General features: G+C 38.0%; 1 long non-coding RNA gene across 1 annotated transcript; it reads left to right on the forward strand.

Annotated features, from left to right (window-relative positions):
* The first annotated feature begins 1,588 nt into the window (after window positions 1-1,588).
* LOC137496374 (uncharacterized) lies at window positions 1,589-8,015 on the forward strand. Its single transcript, XR_011016677.2, has 7 exons — window positions 1,589-2,847; window positions 4,166-4,294; window positions 4,615-4,720; window positions 6,711-6,837; window positions 7,014-7,099; window positions 7,404-7,446; window positions 7,566-8,015. It is a non-coding gene; the product is annotated as an uncharacterized lncRNA (long non-coding RNA).
* Window positions 8,016-8,278: the final 263 nt, after the last annotated feature.

Below are 8,278 nucleotides of genomic sequence, written 5' to 3' on the forward strand. Positions count from 1 at the left end.
CGGGTATCTCATGATCGACTATAAAGCTAAAACACCTGAACAATTTCGACTTAGAACAGGATTGTTTTCAGATCGTCAGGTGGTCTATCTCCAGAAAAAAAGAAGATCGTGATAATGAACCATGTCAGCGCGACTATGTAAACATCTACCTGTATTAAAAATGCTACATAAATCTACTCCTAAACAAAGACGACTTATTCTAAGTCTTTTAATCAGACTGGCGGATTTCTTTTACCGCTCCTAAGCGTTGCTGTACCATTTATTTCAAGTTTGATCGCTTCTAGACAGGGGTGAAGGATGGAGTATGCAGAGAAAATGTATCTCGTACCACAGAATCAGCTGGACAAAATACAATCAACAAGCGCTCGTGAAAATATTCAACAGGTCGTAGAGAATAATCTTGATACGGCTATAAGAAATATTTTACTCAAGACTGATTTGGATCAACGTGAAAAAGTTAAACTTTACTCAAACATCTTAACCAGATATTTAACAATTGTTAAACTAGGCGATCGTGAGAGTAGTGTTTTAACGCTATCGCTACCAACCCCTGAACACGATCATAAAGTTAACTCTATCGAAGCACATGCTGAAGACAAGTCAAAATATGCTGTGACGTCTGAAGTTCTAAAGAACGTACCGACAAAACGTATGAAAAACAGCAAGTATATATTAGACAAAATGTCTAAAGCTAAAGATCTCAGCTCCTGGTCCGAGTCTGGTGAGTTTGTGTTTAAGGGTAAAACCATACCTGGTTCACACATGCTCGATTTTAGAAACAACGTTACAGCCCCGCAACAAGTACGAGATGACTGAAGACCTAAAGGCTGGACGGAGATTCTTCAAGCATGTGCGGAATTAAACATACCTTTTTCGACTGTACCAAACCAACAAGTTAGGAGTTAGATTATTCGTTTTAAAACACCCCTATTAACGATGATCAGGAGATTCTGTCTACTAAAAAACTACTCGTAAAAAGAAAAAAAACAGCAAAGGACACAACTGCTGGATAAGGACATGTTTGTTTCACCTACTCGTGATAAGAGTCGATGGATGAATTTTTAATGTCAACATGTTTCATGTTTTTATGTTTTTTTTATTACTCATTAAATTCATTTATGCATCATGGAAGAATTACAGGTCTGAACACAATGGGTACACAAATACATGTTATCACTGCAAACATTAGCTTTTAGTTTTTTCACAAAAAGTTCTACCATTTTGTAATTTTTAACATAATTTTCACTAAACAGATTCATCACATAGTTGTAGTCACGACCCCTAGACATATGATACAAGAAAAAAACACAGTGCTGACCACACACATTTGACATAAAGTCCTGGACACGTTTTGTAGAATATTTTGTCACTGTACTATTTCTCATTAAAAAGTTTTTGATGGATATTGGAAATCCATCATTGTCCGGTTTGTTACCGAAACTGTCAAAGAAACATCCGACACCATCTTGCGATAAATAAACAGCTAGCCAGTGTTCGCCCGGTAGTTCTGAAGGGTGTGTGTTAATAATCACCATCGATGGTAAGTTTGTTAACGGTCTTTCAGATCAGATGCCAGAGTCCCGAGAAAATGGGTGTTACATGTAATTTTGTCCATGATTGCGTTTAGCTGTATGGTGTTCATTTTCGATTAATAGTAATCAACCAGAATCTGTCTTCGGTTAGACACCTCGATGATACTGTCAAACACTGAGTAGATGATGAGGTTTATGGTATTTGGCAATGGCTGTCTGAAACGGGCTTCGAGTCTGATATTTCCAGACTTTATAAGCGAAACGTGTTGACTGCAGTCTTCGTCCGGTGTAAGGTTGAATGCATAAAGAGAATAACCCCTGGCAAATTCAGATCTGCTGATAGACAGTGCATGATTTTTAAGATGTCTGCCGGTAGCTGTTACCAGTTGATAAAATTCTCGTACCACAGACCCGTCTGTAAAATTTGGCTGTAGAGGTTTAGCAGGAATTTGTTGTCCGTTGACGTAGATGGCTGGGAACTCCAAATCGTAATGTTTGAACGCAAATGGGTTTTTATCATAAGAACCGGTAAATGCATCGTTATCGGTCATCCCCAAGACGATTGATTTCGGTAAAGTCCCCAAAAATAGATTTTCATGATTTGAAACTCGGGCTCCTTCTGGTATGGAGAAATTTTTCAGGCATACCCTGTCAATCGGATACTTTGCGTTGGTGGACAGCAAAGCCTGAGCATGGGCCAGCCGAACGATCGGAGCGACTGATACTTTCTTGACAAATAGCGATGCAGACACAATCTTTAATTTATATGCTACGTCATCACTCCTCATCAGACAGAACTCGTCTTTACCTCTGATTATGCGTATTTTTATATCGACGCCATTAAGCATTAATTTTTCTTGAAAGAAAATATTGCTGTGAATAGGCCCCATCAGATCAACAATCTTACTCTTGCTTGTGTATGTTGACCTTTTCAGGAGACCCTGATTATTGCCTAAGGGGTTTTTGTCATCCATATGACCACCCGTGTCTTTGAAGAAGAGACCGGCGCTGAATGTTGATTCCAGCGTGTCTTTGCCATAGTTGATGAGACTCTCGATGATACATTGGTACGGGTGGGTGCTTGAGCTTTGAGAGATTAGTCAATCTCCGAGACTCACGTCGACTTGTGAGAAAATGGTGGCGGCGGGGTAATTGATTAAACCGACTTTTGCAGGATCTGCTATTTTACCATCATTAGGCTTTGTGATTTTAAGTCTTAGATGCAACAATGTGTTATTTAGATCGATGTATTCCTCACCAGACCCTGCTATAAAAAACTCCAAAGGCAACGAATCCGAGATGGCTGATAGAGGAGGTACCTCAACATACGTATTTTTTTCTATAGCCGTCTGTGTTAAAGGTACTGTAAATAAGTCAAGCTCTGACTTAATACACTCTCCGGACATGCGATGCAGTAGAGCCATGTTAGAAAATCGTGTTTATGTTTCTCTTAGTGAAGGTATTTCGTCTCACAGTCTTCTTACGCTTCCTGCGTGTGAGTGAAGTTTTCTTGACAGTGCGCTTTTTCTTTATAGACCACGACCACGCCTCTTGACCTCTGGTGGTTTAGACATTCTCTTACGGGCCATGACCATAAGACCTGAACCGTCTTGTTGTCTTTCATCACGATTTCTTGAAAGCACGTTTGAAATTACGTCCGATGCTATGTTTTTTGCAGCCGTTTTCAAGTGAGGCTTGGCGATGTTGAACCCTTTTTTTAACAAGGGTACCGCCATTCTAAACAGACCTCTAAATAACCCTCCCAGGCCTGATCCGTACATGACGGCACCGCCTGCATACCCCGGGAGGCCTCCCCCAGCTTGATTTTGGTAGTAGTTGACATAATCGCTGATTTCGCCGTGATGTGTATTGTCAGTGTTGGGGAGTAACTAGTTACATGTAACGCCGTTACGTAATTTAATTACAAAATAAAAGTAACAGTAATTAGTTAGTTACTAAGAAAAATATATAATTAAATTACAGTTACTTTTGAAAATGTTAAAAATTACAAATGGGGTTACATCTAATAATTTTCTTTAAATCTCTGTGATATGTTGAATAATATTAATCTATTGCTTTACCAGTTTTTGATATGCACGATGGCTTCTGCTAAGGCCATTTATTCAAGCGCTGATGTGTTTGATTTGCGGCGCAACCACGTCCGTAAATCCCGGGGGGAACATGTTTATTGTCCTTCTCACCAAATAAAATATATAAATATATATGTATATATAAACGCACTCTCTATTTTGAAAAATATATGTGTGTATACCTAAAATAATTGTCTAAGTAGAAAAAAAAACGCATTTATTATTTAAAATGCATTTAGAAAGAGTTCACCCCCGCTTCCTCATAGTGGTTTGATCCACCTACTCCTCAAGTACACGCAACCTGTCACACAGTCACAGACAAACAGACGCAGAAGTTAGGTGTGTGGCTTGTGGTATTTTTCAGTTTAAATAAAACTTTGACATGTTTTCCATGCATAAGAAGTCTTTAACGATTGACCCATACACAGCAAATTCATCACAGTTAAATTCTCGCTGTTGAAGCATTTCAGAGTAAAGTGTTGACGTTAAAGAGTTAAATTTTGATAAATGAATATAATAGGAGTTAAAATTGATTTTATTCAGTGCGAAATCAAGGAGTTATCTTTTCAACACTTGGTGGTGTTATTTTCAACATCCGGGAATTCATGCAGCCCCAGTCACTGAAGAATTTTCCAGACGCCATTTTCCATCTGAGGTTTAGAACAGCAACTGGTGAGTCAAACTACCTACATGTTGGTATTTTACTGACTTTCTTTAAGGAAATACAGTTGTAAACATATTGTTAAGTTAATAACTTTAGAATGGAGTGACAATTTTAAACTTCTGCGGTTCATTCATGGTCGTTTGTGTATCTAGCTTAACTGCATTACTATTGACTTCTTTTCAAGAATGTTTTTATATATGCTCACGCATACATAGTGCATAAAAACATCAAATGTACATGTTCAACACATTTCTGTCACGCTTAATGCCATTTTGTGCGTTGTTACCCATCTGTAAAATAAAATCGACACTTCTCCTTTAATTCGAAGCAAACTAGCGAGGGAATCCCCAGAGCGCCTAGCCTACTCTGCCCGGATGCTAACGGCAACACAGGACGGTTTCCATGAGCTCTGGAGAGTTTCTAAAACATATTTGGTGAGTAAATGAACATGCTTACTTGTAAAAGGCTTCCTGACTAAAACATATGATTGTTTGTTATTCGTGTACGTTAATTTGGTTATTTTAAACACCGCGGCCCTTTTAAACTGGTTGATTCGTGGCCGTCCATATACCGTTAGTCCATAGACTCGTGTGATAACGTAACAGTTACGCTTGAATTATATTAAGTGTTGACAACTATTAAAGTCGGAATGTTAACATTAATGTCTTTAAATGACCGCGTTTGCACTTTATCAGACATTTGACGTTACAGAAGTCTCCCGGAAGTTGCGGGACTAACGTTAACGTTACCCCGCAAATGCACAGACTCCCAAATGCCCAAGTAGATGCCCGCAAATGAATGATAATCTCCTGGAAATCGCGCGTCTCCCGCCCGGTCATTAAACACTTTGCACACCCCTCTCCACCGCATCCCTCCCAGCTCTTCAGGTACGTCGCGCGCAAGTCACCCCCACCTCTCTTTAGGTAACGTAGACTAACCATATTCCGTACACAACGATGTTCCGTACAGATGACCTTTTAACGTTAATCTCTGAATAAATACTTATGGGTCGTAGGCAAGCTATATATCTGTGTAATCTTTAATTCTCACTCTTTCAGCCCCAACCACAACAGAGACATTCCTACTATATGTTTCCGAGTAAAATCAGTAAGTTTGCTACGTCCACCTAATGCGCTTGAAAACAGAAAGTGGGCAAGCTTAAAGTGCGAGTGTCGCCTGGGAGGGGAGACATTTAAAGCCCCGACAATATGCTTTTGCATTTAATTTATGCATCACATGGTATTACAGTCTTTATGAAGTGAATATTATGTTATCACAAATTGTTAAATAAATTATCTTTTGTTAAATAAATGCTTTGAAATGGGGATGTTTAAACATCAATTGTGGGTAAATACTGCATGTCGCAACTCTCCGCCTGAGAGACAGGCTGCAAACGCTGTTTGGATCCTCCTTTTGCAGTAATGATGTTTATATTCATAAAAGGTCAGTCAAGTTAGCTTCAATGTGCATGAATTTAATGTTTTTTATATTTTAAATTGTCATGCTGTCATAAAATAAACATGATACAAAAAGTAAATGATTTTGAAGCTATTTCATTTAAAACTTTCATAAAAGAGTTATTTAATATATCATTGACTTCAAGTTAAACACAATAATAGTAAATTCTGACATAAGAATTTAATAAGACTTCAAACAATGCCCATTTTTGCCAGTAAATAAAGTTATGCGCCCTGTACGGAACACTATTTTAGTCGTGTACGGAACACCGTTAATACCTATCATCTTCCGTACACATGCGAAGGCGATACTTTTCCCATCTTTTCTCAAAAACTACTGGTCCAAAAGACATCAATCAAGATTTGGATTGTGCAATAGGTATTCCCCCAGAGAATGAACACACAAGCATGCTTATCTGGCTTTCAATGACGGAGGAATGGTCGTTTGAGTGCGCTGAATAGCGAAAAGTGTACGGAACATGGTTAGTCTACGTTACGTCGCGCGCAACTCATCTCATTGCTCTTCAGGTACTCATCTCTCCCGCTACCTCCCGCAAATCAACTCTGTATCCCCCGAAAATGACTTTTGCCAACTCGGGATGTCTGACGTTAGTAAGTTAGGCTATTTCTGTAGTCAGGAACATCTTAGTCAAGCTTTTTCTCCCGCATGATATTGTGCTTAAAACTATAGGCTAAACTTAGCATGTACTGTACACAACATTCCCGTTTTATTAAAGACAATTTAGTGCGTTGTAAACAGCCACCTGTCTGTAAAATTAATCAACTGATTCATATTTGAGCAGCCAAATGATGATACAGGTTTGATTTGTAGATGTATTATCAATAATCAACATCTGAATCAAAAGATATCTGAAAAAGTGTGAGGCATACTTTGTGATGTTTATCTCTCTTTTTTATCTGAAGGTTATGCATATGTGTTAGATACTAATGTGTTGTTTTTTAACAGCCACAGTTCTCTATACAATAACACAAGACCCTGTGACGGTGGCTGATTAGAGACGGATGGTGTATTTCCAGAGTTGGTGAAATGACCAAGCACACCTTCTTGGTCATATGTGGTGATAATAATGAAGGTATGTTTGATAAAGTTCTGTATTTGTTTCACATTAAGCTAAGAGGGTATTAGAGCATTAGAGAATAACAAATGACATGAAGGTGATAAGTTTTGTATTGTGGGTGAACTGTTACTTAAATAATGTTTTGCTCTTTGCTTTGCACTTTTCCTCTTCTGCTTATCCTAATATTTTAGATTATATTTGGACCTGAAACATCTGCTGGACTCCAGGAAAGGTGGCGTCAATACTGGACCTGAAAGGGCCTAACAAGTTGAATCTGGTAAAGAAACACGCACGCACACACACGCACGCACACGCTTACAGAAAACTGTAAGTTTATGAATATTTTTTAAACTGGCCAATATTTTGGGGAAGTCAGCATCACTAAATGATATAAAAGATTTTAAGCTCCTCTAAATTTTGCTCCAAGTGTTGTGTTAAATTCAGGATTCTGGACAGACAGCTGCCTGTTTTTCCAGTTCTAGCCATAGTGGTTAACCTAATTGTTTTTGGAGATCCAACAGGGATGTATGTGTTTTTTCTACTCTTCCTTATCCACCTCACCTCAACCTCACCTCAACCAGCTGGGAGAGTCAAGTTGTGGATCATCATGTAGATTTTCAAAAGGTGAGTTTAGATTTCTTGAATGTTTTATTTACTTTAAATGTTCTTTTAAATATATCATAGAATTTGATTGCAATTTGTTTTCAAACATTTTTCTTATCATTTTTCTTTTCATGCTGGAGTCTTGAAGAGTTCTTAGATGAGCATCACCCTATATCCGTGCATCAGGAACCACCAGATGAGCGATCAGCAGCTGCTACATCGTCATGGATAAAAAGGTCATCCTGTGGCTGGGAAGCACTTCATTCACAGGACATGCTTGATGAGATTTCCTAGCTCCAGTTTGTTTTCACACAAGTTTACAGCATTTGTACCTTCATTTAAACTGCTGTGTTTGATATGGAGGACCAAGGAAACACCAGAAGTGAAAGATTTGCACGCCAAGTTGTTTAAAATGTAATTTCAGAAGAAAACTATGCGTTCAGAAGAAAACTATGAGTGACGATATATTGAACTTTCAAATTGCACTGATGAAACATCAAGTTTGGACCAAAGGACTGAAACAGCCTTTTTGAGCACTGGTCATACATATTTTGTTGATACTGTCTGTACTAATAAAACATTTAAAGCATATTTGACATTGTTGCATTTTAAAAACTGAATGAATTGTTGAAGTAGTGAATGTTTTCAAATAAAATGTATTTTCTTTTGTAATTTACAGTCTATTTGACCTTTTTACCATATTTACACTCAAGAGAGTTGAATAAAATAACAATATATTATACCAGGCGGTGTTAAATATAGTTACATATTTTAACTCTGCCCAGAGTTGAAATTAACCCTTACTTTGGTGTCAATGTGCCAACCCTTTTGAAAGTGTTGATTTAACTCTGTT

The sequence above is a fragment of the Danio rerio genome, chromosome 8 (genome assembly GCF_049306965.1).
Source record: "Danio rerio strain Tuebingen ecotype United States chromosome 8, GRCz12tu, whole genome shotgun sequence".
Taxonomy (NCBI): Eukaryota; Metazoa; Chordata; class Actinopteri; order Cypriniformes; family Danionidae; genus Danio; species Danio rerio.